Source organism: Pipistrellus hanaki (genome assembly GCF_964339955.1).
Source record: "Pipistrellus hanaki genome assembly, chromosome: 6".
Lineage (NCBI taxonomy): Eukaryota > Metazoa > Chordata > Mammalia > Chiroptera > Vespertilionidae > Pipistrellus > Pipistrellus hanaki.
The window spans coordinates 41474170-41496014 of record NC_140508.1 but is presented as its reverse complement, the minus strand read 5'-3'; the positions used below and the strand labels follow the sequence as shown (position 1 = coordinate 41496014).

At 43.3% G+C, this 21845-nt stretch overlaps 1 protein-coding gene across 1 annotated transcript in view; it reads right to left on the bottom strand.

Moving 5' to 3' along the window:
- The window catches only part of ONECUT2 (one cut homeobox 2), a gene marked incomplete at its 5' end in the record, with an annotated part of 57360 nt that overhangs the window by 15712 nt on the left and 19803 nt on the right, over positions 1-21845 (bottom strand). The window lies entirely within an intron of this gene.

Below are 21845 nucleotides of genomic sequence, written 5' to 3'. Positions count from 1 at the left end.
AGGGGTTGTGGATGCTGAGAGCCCTCAGCTACCTCCCCTACTCTCCACAGGTAGTGGTCTCTATGTGGGCCATGGAGGTTTGAGAGCTCATTTCTATTTTAAAGACTAGGAGAAACCATTTGTTTATCTACAATGAAACTCTCTACCCAAGCTACAGTGGCTTCTCTGTTCTCCCAGCCCCGCCTCTTTGGGCAGAAATAGCATCAGCACAGATGGGGAATGCTGGCTGTTTCCTGTGGACCAGGACCTGGGACAGGCAGGTAGATATGCACAGGTAGAGGCATCCGTGGTTAACAACCAAGGGTCAGTTGGTTACTGCTTGAGGAATCCAGGTCCAGGTCATGGATAGACACATTTTTCAAACTATTGGGTTCCCAGGGTGAAATAAGGGGGAACCCCCTCCCTCAAGATCTTGAGAAGCCAACTTGCTTCTTCCCTCCTGGCCACCATGCTCTTCTCCCTCGGAGGGTCAGAAATAGGATAAAGACGGTGTGTCTTCAAGGACGTGCCACTCCCTGTAGCTGATCTTTCCGAACAAGGAAAGACACTAGTGGCCTCCAGCAGTGACCTTTCTCCTGCCTCCCGATGGGCCCCTACATGGTCAGGCTGCTCCTGGGCATCCTCAGGAATCCAGCTGTCCTCAAGCACCCAGAGTAAATAGCCACAGCTCTGTCCAGCACCTGTATATGGGCAGCATGAAGATGTGTGGTTGGGCATGAGGCAAAGTTATAAAGCCAGAGAGACTCACTTCAGAAGAGGGTTGGCTTGATTTGGAGAGGCAAGGTGGTGAGGGACATCCCTGGGGAAGGAGGCGAATGTTTAGGAGGCCTCAAAACGTGATGTACTTTGCTTTCCTTGAACTTGCAGGTGGGGAGAAGCCCAGATGCCGACCACAGAGGTTAGTAACCAGCCTGTCAGAAAAGTCTGCTTTCCCCCCACCACTAATTTTCAGTCCTATGACAAAGGTCTTTTGGTATTTGCATGCTGAGGGTTGCTGGAAGCCAAGGCATCTTTTTGTGGGGAGGGGAGAGCAGAGTGGTAGGAAGAAGCAAAGAGGGCTATTCAGTTTCCCCTTTGGTCTTTCCTGGAAGGGCTTCTGTCTGTTCTTCAGTTCTCTCTCTCTCTCTCTCTCTCTCTCTCTCTCTCTCTCTCTCTCTCTCTCTCTCTCTCTCTGTGTGTGTGTGTGTGTGTGTGTGTGTGTGTGTGTGTGTGTGTGTGTTGGGTAAGGGAGACAGTATCTGATTGGTTCTGTGAGGCAGATGCAGGCTGGGGGTTGTCCTGAAACCACACTTCATGTTACACCTGGTGCCCCAGTGCTGTGGCCAGAGAGATGCCCAGGGGGAAGGCGAGGTCAGTGTCCCTGGAAAGGAGGGGAATCCCTCTCCACCAGCAAAACAGATGTCAGGTGGAATGATCAGCCCTGGGCATGGGATTCAGGCAGAGAAAGAGCTATATTGGAGTTGTTTTCAAGACCCATGGAAGACCTGCTGCTCTCAGCCCTAGACCCCTGACACCTACTGGCTGGTACTGATCAGGTTGGTTGAAGGCTAACCCTTGCTAGACTGTCTGCCCCCTGCCCCAGGGGAACTGATTTAGTTCTCTGTAGTCTTTCTGCTCCTTAGCATGAATAAGAAGAAGCTTGGAGAGGAGGGAGCAGAGGGAACTGAGGCTTACAGGAAGCAGGTGTTCCCAAGAGGACAAGCAGCCCTGAGGAGGGAACTGGGGCAGACTAATTGCAAAATTGGCCCAAATTCTTCCCTCCTAAGAACTATCCCCCTGCAGTGTGACTGCAGCTCCTCCCAGCACAAGGGGGAGTTTGTTCACATTTCCTGTGGATCTGGGCTGGCCTGATGATTTGCTTTGGTCCACTCAATGTGGCAGATGTGAGTATAGAAGTTCTAGCCCAGGTCTCAGAAAGCAATGTGCTTTGTTCACACTCTGGGGATGCTGTCTGGCCAGCAGGAGACAAGCTCAGGCCAGCGTGGGTCAGTGGTCCCAGCAGCTGACTGCAGGCACAGGAGCGAGTCCAGCTAAGACCACCTCAGCAAGGTCTGGATTGACAGAGTCGGCCAGCTGATCCATAGACTCCTGAGCAAGAATAAATGTTCATGGCTATATGCCACTGGTTTTGTGGTTCTGTGTAATGTAGCATTATTGTGGCCACAGAAAACTGATAGAGAAGCCAAGAACAACCTTTGCTTTCTGCCCAGCGGGTGGGTCAAATGTAAGTTAACAAGCCTCAGTCAGACATTGAGGCCTATTGCAAATTCCACGTTAGCCACTTATCAGCTGCATGACCTTGAGCCTCAGTTTCCTCATCCATAAAATGAGGATACTAATGCTCACACTCTGGACATTAAGAAGCTAGCTATAATGCTCGGTATATAATAGGCACTCAGTAAATGTAAATATCCCTTCATAGAAAAAGGAGAAAGATGAGGCTAGGAATTCATAATTAGAAATGAATTCCCAATACTTCCTCAATGGTAAACTGTCCAGAGGGTTAACGGAAAAGAAAAGGTTAAAGATTTTTGTTTTCATTGTAAGGTTGTCTCACAGCCAATTCCCAGCCTTATGAAAAGGTAAGACTGTGATGCGTTTTCACATACATGTCAGAGATCCTAATAGGCTTTGGATCACTGGCATTTCTAAACATCACTAATTTATGTCCAAATACAGTCTACATATGATGGGTATTGTTAGCCCCTCATAAATAATGCACAAGTGCTCTATCCTCCTTGCATTCAGTAAATACTTTCCCTGAATAGTTCAATGTGATCTTGCCATGGAGCAGGGGAATGAAGGGGAAGGAAGTCATCGGGGTGTGCATTTGTCAGCGCTGACACTCAGCCTCCCAGTATATGGCTTTGGAAACTCTGCCTAACGAGTCTCATTTCTACTTTTCAGCCTGAGATCCTGAAGGTGCCCTTTAACAAGAGCTAGTGTGAAGGTGGAGAGTGACCCTCTCCAGCAAGGAGGGCACACACACACAGGCTGGTATTGTATTGAAAAAATGAATTACAAAGTAAGTTCTCATGTGTACATCCAGCCTTATTCCAAGAAACCTGTAGGATTTTGAGAAAAAAAAGAAGAGAAACCAACTCCTTGGACTTGCCTGCTCTGAATAGGTGGCCCTTTGGTACCGATAGAATACCGAGCCCTTCCTCTGGAACAAATTTGCATGTTCAAGAGCTTTAAAAAAAAAAATAGCAGGATCCCTTGCATTCAAATAGGGAGACAAAAAGAGTTACACACTGTTATAGTACACTAGAGGCCCGGTGCACAGATTCATGCACAGCTGGGGTCCCTCAGCCTGGCCTGCACCCTCTCGCGTCCAGGAACCCTTGGGGGATGTCAGAGAACTGGTTTCAGCCAGATCCCCGCAGGCCAAGCTGAAGGACACCACTCATGCACAAATCTGTGCACGGGGCCTCTAGTATGAATATAAGATCTTTGGTTAATCTTATCCTGCCCTTTCCCCTCCCCCCTTCACTCTGAGATTCATCAGTCTGTTCCTGTTTCCATGCCTATGGTTTCCATTCCTGTATTGAGTGTCTGCACCCTTGTGGTCAGTGTGTGTCATAGCTACTGGGTGAATGGTTAAACTGTTGGATGGTCACTTAGGCTTTTATATATAAAGATATTCACTGTTCAGGAAGCCACTGATGCTGATATATCTTAGCGATACAGAGGTGGGTGTTGGTCCACTGCTACAGGGGACATGGAGAGGAGAGTTCTGACACGAGACTTGGGACTCAGGCTCTAAGCATGTTCATCGGCCACTGAGGGCCAGAGGGTAACAGGAACACTGATCCCCCATTGGGGAGGTAGAATTCTCGATGAAAGCAAAAGGGCTGCAAGGGACACGATTTTTTCAACTCATGATTTGATTACCTTGTGTTCTCTAAAATGTAGAAGCTATAAATAGTTCTCAGATGCTTTGCAGTTTTCCCTGCTTCTCTGTGATTTCCTGAGATTATTGTCAAAGCCACCTTGGTCCAGACTACCACGGAGACAGTACTGTGATCTTGGCTCCTGAGAACTAAACTTGAACTTCACTCTCCTTCTCCAACTGACCCTGGCCTGAGCCTGATGGGAAACTTAATGGCTTTGTCTCCAGGTTGGGAGCTGGCATTCCTCATGGACCAGATGCCAATCCACTCAGCCACTGTAGCCAGCACCATCCAGACCAACAACTATTAGGGAGACCAAGGACAGAGACAGGGAAGACACACCACACAAATGGACTTGGAGCCATCCTTGGTGGTTGGGTTTCATCCCTCTTATTGCTCCCTAATGACTCTGAGTGCAGCCAAAGTCCTGGCCAGACAAACCTCTATGCCATTTGGCAAATTATCCTGGACATGTGGAGGGCACTCAGGTTGAACAACCTCCAAGCCAGCGAGAGAGCTACTGCCGGACTTCTTAGAGCAAACATTGCCGGTAAGGGGGTAGGAGGAGGGATGCGGGAGCTGGAGGGAGAGAGGAGAAAGAGAAAAGGAGAAGGCACAAGAGAGCAGGGGCACTTGTTCTGGGATAGTGGAAAGGAGTCATGTCCCAAGTGCAGAGATGGCAGAAGCCCAGTGGGCTTGGTTTATTATGCTCCCAGCAGCCTCCAATGCCCGAAGCCACATCTTGGCTTCATTCTGACCTGGGGCAAATTTCTGCCTATGTGAGTTCCCCTGCAGCACCCTCTTCCTCTCACAAGGATGATCAATAATAAACTTCTGCTGTCTCTTCACCCCCACCTTCCACTGCCTTCACTCGGGTTTTGGGAGGATCATAAGCAGGTTGGTCAAGACAAGTGTTACAGCAACTCCCCAGTGTGCATTTATTATCAAATGAAAGTCAGCCACTATTCTCAGTTTTGGTGCCTCAAAGGGGAAAGCAAGTTTTATTTCCTTCCCTATTTTTACCTTCACTGCAAAGCCATTGAAGGGAGCTCAGGAAATGGGGGTCCTTGGATGTCTGCCAATTTGCTTATACAGAGGTAGGCTTGGAAAAGGCCTAGGGTGGCCACAGAAAGCGCATTTCCCGGCAAAGGGCACTAGGCCTCTGCATCTCATGTTGCCTGAGCTCCTCCAGGGGTCCCTTCCCAGGAGGTTCTGCTGAGCACTGGAGCTTGCATGCCCAGCACCGATGTGCCTTCTACTTTGGCTTCCCTTTCAGGGGAAACTCTCAGAGAAAAAGGGGAGCCCCAAGGAACTGGTTTCTAATAGCTGATATTCCAGGCCAGCTGGTAAAAAAAGAAGAAAAGAGGTAACACGATTTCCCAAACACTGCCCACAGGTAGTCAGTGGCAAGCCCTGAGAACCCAAATACCCTCATCTCTAATCCATTGGGGCTTTTACTCCCCACTTGACCATTAGAATAAATCTCTCGGGGCTCTAAGTCTGAATTCACAACTCCTGGTAGTCTATTCTGCCTATGCGGAAGCCTGGCAAAGGGACACCTTTTGTTCTGCCACAAAACTGCATTCCTGCAAGCCTCCCAGGAAGTCCTGAATTGATAAAAACAAACTAATTCTGGATAGGAACATCTGGCTTAAAATGGCTAAAACAGCCTGGTGCAGCCTCTCCTCACCTCCCACTAAAATCATCTCAAAGACCTAGAACAGCAATTTTCAACCAGTGTGCCACAATAATTTTTAAAAAAGGATATAGGATATGCCTTTATGTTAAAACAGATTTTTAATATTGATTCTTAGAGAGAGGGGGAAGGAGATGTAGAGATAAAAACACTGATGTAATAGTGAAACATTGATTGGCTGCCTCCTGCACACCCCCTACTGAAATTGAACTGGCAACCTTTTGCCCAACAAAAGGGTTGATGCCCAACCAACTGAGCAACACTGGCCAGGGCACCATTTGACCATTCAACTGTTCGGCTGGTAGCTGTGATACGCACTGACCACCTGGGGCAGATGCTCAATGCACAGGCATGGAAAACATGGAATAGACTGATGAATCTCAGAGGGAAGGGGGCATGGAGGAGGGTGGGAAGAGATTAACCAAAGATCTTTTATGCATTTTAGAGGCCCGGTGCATGCATTTGTACACTGGTGGGTTCCTTCAGCCTTGCCTGCAGGGATCAGACCAAAATGTGCAGTCCCGCATCCCCCAACGGGTCCTGGATTGCGAGAGGGTGCAAGCTAGGCCAAGGGACCCCACCGGTGCATGAATCTGTGCACCAGCCCCCTGTATGCATATAAGTTATTTGATTAATCTCTTCCTACTCACCCACCCCTTCCTTCCTTCTGTGATGGGGTCTTTCTAGGAAATATTAGGACCTAAGGAAACATGAAAAATAATGGAAAACAGAAAAAGAGACCATCATCTGAAATAAGAAGAAATTCATCTGAAAATATCCTACAGAAACTTAAAGAACATTTTAGCAGGGGTCCTCAAACTTTTTAAAGTGGGGGCCAGATCACGAGAGCTGGAGGGCCGGACTATATGAACTACTAATTCCTACTGTAACACCTCGGCTGCGCTCACTGCCCAAAAAACCTGGCGGGCCGGATCAGACTCCTCTGCGGGCCGCATGTGGCCCGCGGGCCGTAGTTTGAAGACCCCTGTTTTAGAGAGTCATTTGGTATCTCCACATGATGCAAAAAGAGATGACTTCTATGAATAGGAATAGAAAATGAGAAGAAAACAGAACTCTCTAAGTAACAGTATGTAATAAAAATGGTAAGATAAGAGATAGATTAAGAAATTTTCAGGAAAACAAGGAATAAACAACACTGGAGGACATTAAGAACAAAACTGACAGCCGAAACCGGTTTGGCTCAGTGGTAGAGCGTCGGTCTGCGAACTGAAGGGTCCCGGGTTCGATTCTGGTCAAGGGCATGTACCCGGTTGCAGGCACATCCCCGGTAGGGGGTGTGCAAGAGACAGCTGGTCGATGTTACTCTCTCATCGATGTTTCTAGCTCTCTATCTCTCTCCCTTCCTCTCTGTAAAAAAATCAATAAAATATATTTAAAAAAAAAAAAAGAACAAAACTGACAATGCATGGGTAATGCTAGAATTTATGCAGTTTAGGTGGTTGTCCTCTGGGAAGGTAGTTTCAGTTATATAATGACTCAAAAGTATATCTATATACTTTTATGAAAAGAAAAATAACTGAAGACAATCTCCAGCTCACCTGGAATATAATTAAAATTAAAAACTCAAGACTGTGATGTTGTCTGAAAGAAGCATTGGCCAACAGCCCCATGTGACTGGGCTCATCCCAAACATCCACAGGAGTCTCATTACACTAACAACACTTAAAAAAACAAAATGACAGCCATCCTAACAAATGTGAGGTGATAATTTCATTGCAGTTTTATTTATTTTTTTAAAATTTATTTGGCTGATGTTAGTAAGATCATATAAGTTTTAAGTGTACAATTCTATAATACATGATCTGTATATTGCAATGTATATTCCCTACCCGAAGTCAAATCATCTCCCATCATCATATATTTGGCCCCCTTTACCTTTTACCACCCATCACCCCTTTCCCTCTGGTAACCACCATACTATTGTCTGTGTCTATGAGTTGCAGTTTTATATCATACGTATGAGTGAAATAATATGGTTCTTAGCTTTTTCTGACCAACTTATTTCACTTAGCATAATATTCTCAAGGTCCATCCATGATATTAGAAATGGCAGTATTTCATCTTTTCTTATGGCTGAGCAGTAATCCATAGTGTGTATGTACCACATCTTCTTTGTCTAGTCAACTATTGACATTTTGGTTTTATATATATATATATATATATATATATATATATATATATATATATATATATATATATATACACACACACACACACACACACACACACACACACACACACACATACATACTACTATATATATAAAACTTTCTTTTTCATAAACCTAATGGTAACCACACACGTAAAACCCCCAAAACAGACACATAACTTAAAAAAAAAGAGGAAACAGAAGGAAAAAGTATGGAATACAACCAAACAAAAATGCCATAAACACAAAAGGAAAAAACAACAACAATGGAGGCACAGAGCTATCAGAAAGCAACAATGGCTATAGAAAATCCTCATACATCAGTAATTATCCTACATTTAAATGGACTAAATTTATCAGTAAAAAGGCAGCAGATTGGATAAAAAAACAAAACCCAACCATATGCTGCCTTCAGGAGACACTTTGTCTAAGTTGCAAAGACAAAGATAGATTCAAAGTGAAAGGGTGGAAAACGATTCTTCAAGAAGATAGCATCCACAGAAAGGCAGGTATAGCCATACTTATAACTGACAAAATAGATTTCAAGATAGCAAAGGTAACAAGAGACAAAGATGGGCATCCTAATATATAAAGAGCCAGGGTTCATAACATCCAAAACAACTGAGCGGATGACCAAACGCCAGGCTGCGTGCGCAGCAGGCTCGGGTGGGCGGGGACTGGCAAGCAGGCTGAACTGCTGACCTCTCTGTCTCTCCTGGGTCATGGATGCTGCAGCAACTTAGCACAAACTGCCGCTTCCAAGGCAGGTGTGATGCGATTGGTCAGGGGGCCCCACCATCGCCCCATGATCACCCCGCAGAGGAAGGCCCAGGCTGGTGATAGTGGGTGGGGCCTCCCTCTGTGGGGCAATCAGTCTCTGGGCTCTCGGACTGTGAAAGGGCACAGACTGGGCTGAAGGACACCCTCCCAAGTGCATGAATTTCATGCACCAGGCCTCTAGTTTTATAATAATAAAGGGAACACTATATCAAGAAGTGCTGAAATATATAAAACAACTACTAACAGAACTAAAGTGAGAAACTGACAAAAATACAATCATAGTAGGGAACCTAAATATTCCATTGGCAGCTCTAGATAGATCATCCAAACAGAAAATCAATAAACATTGGCCTTAATGACACATTAGACCAAATGGACATAATTAACATTCACAGAGCCTTTTATCCCAGAACATCAGATCATACATTCTTCTCCATGCACAAGCAACATTCTCAAGGATAGACCATAAGTTGGGTTGCAAAACAAGCCTCGACAAATTTAAGAAAGACTGAAGTCATACCAAGTATATTCTCTGACCACAGTGCTTTGAAATTAGAAATCAACTGCGAAAAAGAAGTAAAGAAACCCATAAATATGTGGAAATTAAACAACATACTACTAAAAAGTGACTTGGTCAAAGAAAAGCAAGATGAGATAAAAAGATATAGAGAGGCAAATGAGAGTGACAATACAACATATCAAAACTTCTGAGTTGGGCCAGCATAGCCCAGTGGTTGAGTGTTGAGCTATGAACCAGGAGGTCAGGGTTCGATTCTGGGTCAGGGTACATGCCCAGGTTGCCAGTTCAATTCCCAATGTGGGGCATATGTAGGCAGCCAATCAATGATGTTTCTCTCTCTCTCTCTCTAATCACTGATGCTTCTCTCTCTCTCTCTCTCTCTCTCTCTCTCTCTCTCTCTCTCTCTCTCCCTCCCTCCCTCCCTCTCCCTCTTTGAAATAAGTAAAAATATATTAAAACAACACCCCCCCCCAAAAAAAAAACATCATATTTGTATGGAATCACAAAAGACCCTGAATAGCCAAAGCAATCCTGAGAAAAAAGAATGAAGCTAGAGGTATTAGACTTTTGATTTCAAATTACACTACAGAGCAATGATAATCAAAACAGTATAGTATTGCAGAAAAACAGATACACAGACCAATGGAATACAATTGAGAGCCCAGAAATAAAACCACATGTATATAGGCAAATAATTTTTGACAAGAATCCAAAAACACAATGGAGAAAATAAAGCCTCTTCAATAAATAATGCTGGGAAAATTGGAAAGCTGAAACTAGATTACAGTTTGTCTGCATGTATAAAAATTAATTCAAAATGGATCAAAAACCTAAATATAAGATATGGAACAATAAATTACATAGAAGAATACATAGGTACTAAAGTTATGGAACTTGGTCTTAGAGAAGATGTTATGAATTTGACCCCAAAGGCAAAAATAAATGAATAGGACTATATTAAACTGAAAAGCTTCTGCACAGCAAAAGAAACCATTAACAACAACAAAAAGCAATCAACTAAATGGAAGATATTTTCAAACAACAGCTCTAACAAGGGGTTAATATCTAAAATACATAAAGATCTCATACAACTCAACACCAAACAAACAACAATCCAATTTAAAAATGGGCAGAGGATAATTCTCCAAGAAGACATATAAATGGCAAACAGATATATGAAAAGATGTTCAACTTCATTAGCTGTTAGGGAAATGCAAATCTACACTACAGTGAGATACCATGTCACACCTGTTAGAATAGATATTATCAACAAGACGAGTAGGTAAGTGTTGGATAGGATGTGGAGAAAAAAGAGCCCTCATTCACTGCTGGTGGGAATGTAAACTGGCACAGCCATTATGGAAAACTGGATGGTGGTTCAACAGCACCTCTGTGGAAACACTACACCAATGAATCTGCAGGAAAACAGAAGCACCCATGCCTCCTTTTGCCACAGGATCTCAATTATGTTTAAAAACAAATAACTCACGTTTTTCATCATTATCTGAATAACATAGTTTGAAAAGAAAAAGACTTCTGGAAAAATATATCCCTCTTGCAAAGTTGAATACCAGATTCACAAATCCAGTTCAACAGATGAAAAACAAAAACCAATTATGTCAAAAAACAAAACAAAACAAAATCTAGAAATAAATATTTCAAAGTGTTAAGTTTCAGGTGAGGCCTGACAGGATCATTATTACTTAATCCTATATAATAAAAGGCTAATATGCCAATCGACCAAATGGCGGAATGACCAGTCGCTATGATGCACACTGACCACCAGGAGGCGGATGCTCAACACAGAAGCTGACCCCTGGTGGTCAGTGTGCTCCCATAAGGGGAGGCAACACTCAGTCAGAAGCCGCGTTCATCACTGGCAAGTGCAGCTGCGGTGGCAGGAGCCTCTCCAACCTCTTTAGCAGTGCTAAGGATGTCTGTCTGTCAGCTTAGGCTTGCTCCTCCTGTACATCCCCTGAGGGCTCCTGGACTGTGAGAGATCACAGACGAGGCTGAGGGATCCCCCTTAGTGCACTGGGCCTATAGTCTATACTAATAAAAGGGTAATATGCTAATTAGACCAGCCATCTTCCAGACATCTGACTTCCTTCTGGACAAAGCCATGGTGGTGAGGCCTGAGACAGAGGCAGTTAGGGGTGATCAGGCCAGCAGGGGAGAGCAGTTAGGGGTGAGATCAAGCTGGCAGGGGGTTAGGAGTGACCAGGATGGCAGGGGAAGGCAGTTGGGGGGACCATGTTGGCAGGAGAGGACAGTTGAAGACAAACTGGCCTGCAGGAGAGACAATTGGGAGTGACCAGACCGACAGGGGAGGGCCATTGGGGGTGACCAGGCCAGCAGGGGTGGGCAGTTAGGGGCATTAGGCAGGAAGGCAGGTGAGTGGTTAGGAGTCAGTGGTCCTGGATTCAAAGAGGGATGTCGAACTGCCAGTTTAGACCCAATCCCACAGGGGTCACAGACATCCCCCAAGGGGTCCCGGAATGGAGAGGGTGCAAGACGGGCTGAGTGAACCCTCTCCCCCCCATGCACAAATTTTGTGCACTGGGCCTCTAGTATTAAAATAAGAAAAAACAAAAAGTGAAATTTTAAAAGAAATAAAAGTAATTGATAAAATGACAAAAGCTGACATGAGCTGAATGCTCATTACTTGATAGGCACTGTTCTAAGTATATTAACTCATTTACTTTTTACAATCAACCTATGAAGTGGTTTATAATTAATGTTACTGAGTCACAGAGGATTAAGCAAATTACTTAAGTGTACATGGTAAGTAAATAAAGCTGGGATTCACACTCAGATAGTTTGATTCCAGACTTCTTGAACCTAGTAACAACCCTCATCATTATAAGTTAACTAGAGGCTAGTGCATGAAATTTGTGCACGGAGGGGGGTTCCTCAGCCCAGCCTGCACCTTCTCCAATCTGGGATGACTGGCTCCTAACCACTCACCTGCCTGCCTTCCTGCCTGATCACCCTTAGCCCCTCTGTCTGTCTGCCTGACCACCCATAACCCCTCTGACTGCTGGCCTGATTGCCCCTACCTTGCCCCTCTGCTGGCCTGATTGCCCCTAACCTCTCTGCCTGCCTGCCTGATCACCCTTAACTGCCTCTGTCTGCTTGCCTCATCGCTCCTAACTGCCCTCCCCTGCCGGCCTGATCTCACCCCCAACTGCCCTTCCCTGCCAGCCTGGTCACCCCCAACTGCCCCCCCCTCCCGGCATGATTGCCCCTAACTGCCTGTGCCTCAGCCCCGACCACCATGGCTTTGTCCGGAAGAAAGTCGAATGTCTGGAAGATGGCTGGTTGAACCGGTCTAATTAGCATGTTACCCTTTTATTAGTATAGATTATATAGGATAGAATTGCTTAAATGGGGGTGGGGTAGCCTTGTTCAGTAGAAGGAGATGCTCTTGGCAGACAAAAATCCCTATATATGGACTGATAGCCAGCCATATGCACTATACTGCCAAACTGGTCATTAAAAAATTGAATCACTTTCTTACATCTTATACCAAACAGCTGTTGCCCTTAAAACCCCTTCTCAGCCCCCACTTTAGGTTCTACCTGTGCAGTTCACCCAGAATAAGTTCTGATTGGTAGGTTTCTATTTCAGTCAGCGTCAAAAGCTCTGCCTCCTAGGCAGCCATTGGCTCCTTGCTGTTCACCCAGATTTGGTTCTGATTGGTCAGTTTTTATGCCAGTCAGCGTCACAAGCTCTGCCTCCTAGGCTGCCATTGGCTTTTCACAATTCACCCAGATTTTATTCTGATTGGTCAAAAGCTCATGAAGAAAGTGTGTTTGGTTCTAATTGGTTGGTTTCTATGCCAGTCAGCATCTCCAGCCCTATCTCCAGGCCTGATCATAGAGGCAGGACTTATCAGCAGCTGCCCCAGGCTGCTGGCAAGCGAGCTGAACTCCTGACCTCTGGGAGAGAAAGAGAGAGGCTTGCTTGCTTCTGATCACTCTGCTTCTCTCTCCGGCCTTCCCAGCAGCTGCTGCCATTCCTGATCAGCCCCGCCTCTCTCTCTCTCTCTCCAAGAGGTCAGCAGTTCAGCCCCCACACCTGCTATATGCACAGCCAGGCATTTGGCCAAGCCTTTGGTCATTTTGGATGTTACAACCCTGGCTCTTTATATATGTATAGATATGAAATTTTAACCTAGAAAACCCAAGAGCCTCAATACTCAAATTGTTAGAACTAATTAGAAAGTTCAGTAAAGTGGTCAGTTACAAGGTGAACATACAAAAATTAATATAGATTGTGTATACATAGAAAATATAAGATAATATACAGGCTAACTATTAGAATTAATATAAGAATTTAGCAAGATTTCTAGATCCACCCTAGATGGTTTGGCTAAATGGATAGAGCGTCAGCCTGAAGACTGAAGGGTCCCAGGTTCAATTCCAGACAAGGGCACTTACCTCAATTGCAGGCTTGATTCCCCACCCTGATTGGGGTGCATGTGGAAGGCAACCAATCTATGTGCCTCTTTCACATTGATGTTTCTCTCTGTGTGTGTCTCTCCCTCTCCTTTCCACTCTCTATCAAAAAAAAAAAAAAAAAAAAAATTCAATGGAAAAATATCCTCGGATGAGGATTAACCAAACAACAACAAACAAAAAGAATTCTAGTCCCAATAGCAGTAGACAAAAATAACTTGTATTTCTATCTAACGAGACAAACAGAAAATGAAAAAGATATTGTTTTTAATAGGATCAAAAATCAAGTATATAGAAATAAATATAAAAATATGTATGCAAGATTTTGACAGAGAAAACTATAAACTTTGTTAGAGAACCTAATAAATGCCTAAATCAAAGGATAAAATGACTCAATATTATAAAAAGTTTAAATCTCTCAATATTGATCTATAGATCATATCAAATCTCTGACCAAAATCCCAGAAGATTTATCTCCTTCCCTCCCTTTCTTCTTTCTTTCCTTTTAGTTTTGGGGATTTGACAAACTGATTTAAAATCTATGTAAGAATGCAAAGAAGAAAAATCAAAAAAATCAAAAATCAAAGAATAGACAAGCTATTCTTGGTGATGAACAACAAGATGGGAGGACTGGCTGTATCTATCAACCATCAAGACCTCCAATAAGACTATGATGGTGTAGTACTGGGACAAGAATATACAATAGACCAGTGGAACGGACCAGAAAGTCTATAAACAGATCTATACACATATGGCCACTTGATTCTGTGACAACATTGGTACTGCAGAACATGAAGAAAGTGTGTTACTTTCAATAATGGAGCTAGAGTAACTGGACAGGCATTAGGTGGGGCTCAATTCTTGACCCTTACTTCATGTCATACACAAAAAATAAGTTCTGCAAGGATCACAGACATTAGTGTGAACGGCAAAACAATAAAGCTATTAGAAAATAATATAGAGTAATATCTTCATAATCACAGAAAATATGTCTTTTAAAAAATGTTTTATTGATTTTTTTTAAAGAAAGAAGAGGGGAGAGGAAGAGAGGGAGAAACATTGACTGACTGCCTCCCATATGCACCCTGTCTGGGGATCAAACTGGCAACCTTTTGGTGCATGGCATGATACTCAACCATCTGAGCCATGCCAGCCAGGGTAGGAAAGATTTTATAAGACTGAAAAAGCAAAAATATAAAGGAGAAAGATTCATATATTAGAGCACATTAAAATCAAGAACTTCTATATATCAAAAGACATGAATAAGAGAGTAAAGGGAAGGGGGAGTAAAAGGAGAGCCATGAATATTTGCAACACATATGGTTGACAAAGTGCCTGAGTCCACAATACATAAAAAATCTTGGAAATAAATAAGAAAAAGTCAGACATCCTAATATGAAAACAGGCATGCTTGAATGGGCACTTCACAGAAGAAATCCACACTTCCAATCCTTTATAATAAAGAGGTAATATGCAAATTGACCCTCACACCCTTACAAAGATGGCCACCCCCACATCGTCACAAGATGGCTGTCCCCATATTGTCACAAGATGTCTGGCAGGGGAGGGCATTTGGGGGCGACCAAGCCTGCAGGGGAGGACAGTTGGGGGCAATCAGGCTGACAGGGGAGGGTATTTGGGGGTGATCGGGCTGGCAGGGGAGCAGTTAGGGGGTGATCAGACTGGCAGGCAGAAGCTGGTTAGGGGCAATCAGGCACGCAGCAGGTAGTGGTTAGGAGCCAGCAGTCCTGGATTGTGAGAGGATGTCCAACTGCCAGTTTAGGCCCAATCCTGAATTTCATTCACTGGGCCAATAGTAATTATATAAAAATGATGCTCAAAGTTATTAGTAATCTTGGAATTACAAATTCAAAACATTACACATCCACCAAACTTCTAGTAAGTCTCTCAATACCAAGTGCTGGCAAAGAAATAAGGACTCTCTCCTAGACTGCCAGTTGGAATGGAAATTGGTACAACAGGTTAGACAACTGTTTGGCAATATCAAGGTTGGATATATGTACGCCCCATGACCCAGAAGTTCTCTCCTAGATAGACTGACTTGTTGCAGATGCTGTCGTGTATTGGCCTTCACCTGTTCCAGCTGGCAGCACCTTCAGCTCCTTACCTAAGGGCTTCCTCTGGCTGCCAGACCCTGCTCTGTCCATATTCAGGGCAGGCCAGAGGGGATGGGGAACCTCCCAAGACTTCCCCAACCAGTGGGGGATGAGAGCTGCCAGATAAATAACCCAACATTCTTGTTTTCCAGGCAGAAGAATTCAGAAAGGTATTTCATGAACACAAACAGGAACACTTGGTAGGATTAAGCTCTAATTTCCTATGGTGGAAATGTAATTGATGAAGCAATTATTATTGGATTTCTTCTCATTCTGTCTTATCTCTCTACTCCTTTACCAATGCTTTTTGGGATCACCTTTCAAATAAACTACCTGTACTTGAATTCTTAAGAAATATATGCTTATGTACATTCAAACACATGTTCAAGAATGTTCAGAGCAGTTGTTTGTAAACAAAACTAGAAGAAATCAAAGTGCCCATCAATAGGAAAATGCGTAAACTGTGGCATATTAACTTAATGTAATACTACATAGCTATGAAAAAGAGGGAATCACTACTACATGCAACAACATGAAGAGAAAAAGAAAAGCCAGACACAAAGATATACAAACCCAGTGTGAGACCATTTATATCAAGTTAAAAAACAGATAAAATGAAACTAGTGGTTAGGGGTACATACTTCCGTGTTAAAAACTTTGAAACAAAGCCAAAAGGTTATCATAAAAGGTAGGTTTCTGCTTACTTCTATGGTTGAGGGCGGGTTTTTTTTTTATAAGAAAGGGAATAGGGGGACTTCTAGAGTGCTGGCAATATTCAATTTGCTTCACGAGCATGAATTAAGTAATCCATTTATGTTTCATGCACTCCCCATAAATGTGTTTTATTTTACAATAATATGTTTTTAAAAGCTTTTCTTTCCTTTCTGGGGATATAAAGGTATTTTTCTATTTCCAAAGTTTTTAAAATTAAGCCTGTATGACAATCTTTTTACAAAATTGTGATAAAATACACATAACAAGATTTACCATCTTAACCATGTTTAAGTGTATAGTTCGGTAGTGTCAAATATATTCACATTGTTGTGCAACCAATCTCCAGAATTTTTTCATCTTGTGATACAGGTAACTCTATACCCATTGAACAACTCTCCCTTCTCCCTCTCCCTGGGCCCCTGGCAACCACCATTCTACTTTCTGTTTTTATGAATTGGAGTACTCTAGATTCCTCATGTAAGTAAAATCACACAGGATATGCATGTATTTTTTGTGACTGGCTTATTTCACTTAGCATAATGTCCTTAAGATTCATTCATGTTATGGCATGTGTCAGAATTTCCCTCCTTTAAAGGCTGAATAATATCCTAGTTGATATATATATCACATTTCATTTATTCATCCATTGATGAACACTTGGGTTGCTTCTACTTTTGACTATTGTGAATAATGCTGCTCTGGACATGGGTGTACAAATTTCTCCTTGAGATCCTGCTTTCAGTGATTTAGAATATATACCCAGAAATGGTATTGCTGGATCATATGGTAATTCTTTTAAAAAAAAAAAAAAAAAAAGATTTTGAGGAACTGCCATATTCTTATAGCGGCAGCACCATTTCCCATTCCAGTTTCTTTACACCAAACATGGCATTCTCTGTGTTTTTTGAAAAACAAAAACAAAATAAACCCAAACAGGTGTGAGGTCAAATACAATTTTAATGAAAAGAATGGGCGTTAGAATTCTGAGAGAGAACCAGGCTTCTAGAATCTAGGCAGCACATGGCCACACATTTGCCAAAACCAAAGAGAATTTGCTTGCCTTATTTTTTTCCAGGTACAAGTCTCAGGACAGTTTCTCTTGGCATTATCCTGTCTGTAAATAGGTTCCAGAAGAGGTTAAAATGATGTTCAGCTGCCACCCAGAAGCTCCGTCTTTCTCTTTAAAAAACGCTCCTTCCCCTCTCCCCTCTGCAGCCCTGGCCCCCTCCAGAGGCCAGTCCACACTGCAGACTTCCCACTCTCCCTGCATCAAAGGGCAGGGACAGGGTGCAGCTGTAACCAGACCTGGAGAGCACCCAGGGTGCACCTGTGGATCAGAACTAATGGCATTAGGCCATCATTCAGGGAATAGAGCAGCAATTACCCCTTGGATGCTTTCTCCAAGATGACCACATGCAGAACACCAAGAGGGGAGAGAGTAATGAATCACCAAGTGAATTAACTGGAAGCCGCTCTAATTAGTGTTATAATTTTTCATGAAAACACTAATGAATATGAAATAATGTGGCCATGAAACCACTAGGACAATTAATCCTTGGGAGTAATTTGGGGTCAGGAAAGGATTCTAGAGGCTGTTTAAATTGACTTGCATGTTGAAAATTTAGGCTTTAAAGTTTTATATTAGCAAATAACTAGAAGCCCAGTGCACGAAATTTCATGCACTGTGCAGGGGAATGTCCCTAAGCCTGGCCTGCACCCTCTGGCAGTACGGGACCCCCCAGGGGATGTCCGGTCATCTGCTCACTGCTCCTTACCGCTCAACTCACTGCTCCTTAGTGTTGCCATAGAGATGGGAGAAGCTCCCACCACCACCGTTGCACTCACTAGTTGTGACCCCAGCTTCTGGCTGAGCAGTGCTCCCTCTGTGGGAGCACACTGACCACCAGGTGGTAGGGGCGCATCATAGAGACCTGTTGTTCCGCTATTTAGTCAATTTGCATATCAGGCTTTTATTATATAGGAATTACTACTTCAGGAAAAGCAACAGTGGGGATGCTTGTGGCCTTCCTTTCTTCCTTCCGACTTTCCTTCCTTCCTTTTTCCCTTCCTTCCTTCCCTCCTTTATCCTTTTTTCTTTCTTTCCTCCTTACCTCCCTTATTATTTTTTTTTTAATGTTATTGACTTTTTTTAGGGAGAGAGGAAGGGAGAGGGAGAGAAAGAGTAAAACATCGATGTGAGAGAAAAACATCAATCAGATGCCTCCCATATGTGCCTCACCTGGGACCAAACCAGCAACCTGGACATGTTCCCTGACAGGGAATCAAACGGGCAACCTTTTGGTGCACGGGATAACATTCAACAAACTGAGTCACACCGACCAGGGCCCTTCCTTCCTTCTTAAGACTCCTGGCTTTGGCAATAAAGTCCATGGTGTGAACCAGGAACCCTTAAGGGAGTTAAATGAGGACCCATGTGAAAGCATAATGAATGGATTTGGGAATGTGATAAAGAGGCAGGGTATAAAGCAGAGGTCTTCAAACTACGGCCCTCGGGCCACATGCAGCCCCCAGGGGAGTCTGATCCTGCCCGCCAGGTTTTTTGGGCAGTGAGTGCAACCAAGGTGTTACAGTAGGGATTAGTAGTTCATATAGTCCGGCCCTCCAGCTCTCTGAGGGACCGTGATCTGGCCCTCACTTTAAAAAGTTTGAAGACCCCTGGTATAAAGGTATCAAAGCCAGGAAAGATGCTACAGAGGAAATCATTCTCAGCACTTTTAGCCTCATGACCCCCTGGATATCTGAAAAAATGACTGCTTGGTGGAAGGGGTGATCCTGATGGAAAAATAAAAATGAGTTGAGACTTGCTGGCTGAGCTGCAATGTTTACATGTGAAATTATAAAATTCTGTCAAATGTGGGGCTTGTGCTCAACATGTACCATGCTTGAAAAATGGGCTCTATCCCAACATAACTCACTAAGGATTCAGTCGGGATCTACTGTGTGCACAGAAGGCTTTGTGTTCTAAGCACCAGCTTAGTAAAATGCCTGTGATGGTTAGGAAAGTTTTAAAAGGACACAGGGTTGGGGAGTGGGGTGGTGGTGGGAGTCAATAGTACTGCTGTGTGTTTGACCAGTTTGGAAGGATCATATCCAGGAAGCAATCTGGAGTCTGGCAATCTCTCTTAACACAAATTCCACCAGTGAAAATGATGCTGGAGAGCAGATCTGTCCATGAGGAACAGGGTGTCATTTGTAGTATGGAGGAAATAAGAGGTAAATGTGTTAGGTGCAGTGCTAAGTACTTGTGGTGTCTCATTTAATCTGCATACCAACTACATGATGTGAAATATCAGCCTTATCTCCGTTCTACAGAGGAGGCAACCAAAGCGCTCTGAAGTTAACCACTTGCCTGAGGTCTCCTAGCTAGCTAGGAAGTGGTGCAGTGGGACACAAATTGGATCTATCACTGAAGCACATGCTCTCAATGACAACATCCACACACATGCCCCACCCCCTGCCCAGGGAGAGTGGAAGACAGAGGGAAAGACAGAGAGAAACATCAATATGAGAGAAACACATCAATTGGTTGCCTTCTGCATGAGCCTCAACCAAGGCCCAGGCAAAGGAGGACTCTGCAACCAAGGCATGTGCTCTTGACCAAACACAAACCCAGGGCCCTCTGTCCGCAGGCCGATGCTCTATCCACTGAGTCAAACAGGCTATAGCCCAAGCAATTCTCTTAACATAAAAACTATGGGAGAGTTGGTGACTCAGGCTGAATCCTTGCTTATGTACAGAGAAGTTACAAAAGATAATATTAATAATAATAAACAGCTAAATTAGCAAACATTTACAATGTTGTTCTAAGCATCTAAATGCATTAGGTCAGTGGCGGCAAACTCATTAGTCAACAAAGTCAAATATCAACAGTACAATGATTGAAATTTCTTTTGAGAGTCAAATTTTTTTAAACTTCTTCTAATGCCACTTCTTCAAAATAGACTTGCCCAGGTCGTGGTATTTTATGGAAGAGCCATACTCAAGGGGCCAAAGAGCCACATGTGGCTTGCGAGCTGCAGTTTGCCAATCACAGCATTAGTTCATTTAAGCTCATTTAAGGTACACTTTCTGATGTACTTACCATTTGAGGCACAGAAATTGCTATGGAGTGAATTTTTATGACCCCAAGATTGATATGCTGATATCCTAACCCCCAAAGGTGATGGTTTTGGTTGGTGGGGCCTTTGGGAAGTGCTTAAATAACATGGATGGGACCTTTATGAACAAAAATAGCACTTTAAGAAAGAGGCTCCAGGAAGCTCCCTAACTCCTTCTGCCATGTGAGCTTTCAATGAGAAGTCTACAACCTGGAAGGGGCCCTCACCTGACCATAATGGCACCCTGATCTTGGATTTCCAGCCTCAAGAACTGTGAGCAATGCATTTCTGTTGTTTCCAAGCCTCTGAGTTTGTGCTATTTTGTTATAGCAGAACTAAGATAGTAATAAAGATAAACTCTGAAGACCTTAAAAATTCTACTGATTTCTGAAATGTTTAAAGACTAATTAACAATGCAACAAAATTAGATCTTTGGGACTATTTTTTTTTTAAATAGTAAAGCAGTGTTTATGGAATGCCCTCTCCAGTTACAGCTTTATCACCCTGGGTTCACTTGTCCTTGAATTTGATGGAATGGCTGTCTCTAGGAAAGCTGGGATAAAAGAGGAGGAGGGTCTGTGTTGCTATCCTCTATAGCAGAGTGGGTGGAGCTGAGAGATAAGGACTTTCTCCTGCATCTTGCTTCCAAAGATACAAGACACTGGGAAGCCCACCTCTTCACTGGGGATGAGTCCTCTAACAACTCATCTTATTTGTTTTCAAACTCAGTCTGGAATTCCAGCCTCACAGTTATGCAAATAAGACCTTTGTATCCCCCAAAGGAAGCCTTGAGCTATACTATGAGTTTGTAAACCAAAGTCCTAGGACTCTAGCTAATCCATGAAGGATTACCAACTTTGTTCACAATGCTCAGCATCCAAGTAAATCAGCATGCCAAACAACTGGCACAAAAATTTGAGGACTTTCTAGAATTGCAGGGTAAAGGAGTTCAGGGTCAGCTTGTTATGAATAACAGGGGACTACATCTGTCTACTAAGGGTGTCATTTCGTCATATCCATGGGAAGTGTAAGCACTGTATATTGATTCATAGGATGCCATTTCATATGTACGCAGAACAAATCCAGCTAAACAAAGTTATCTGCCCAATGAAACTCAAAAATATTTCTCAATTTAATTTTCAATAGACTTCAATGTGAAGGAAATTTAATTAGGTAAGTAACATAGAACACAATGAAATGTCCATTAAAATTGCTTCCAAAGGTTTAAAATGTTTTCCTTTTTCATACAATGTGTTTAGAGCAGCTGAGATATCTGTGTTAGTACAATGTCTTGAAAAGTGGGGCAAGGAAATCAATGTGATCACCTCTCTGAATTAAGAATGCACAAATGAAAGCATCTAAGATCCATATAAATCA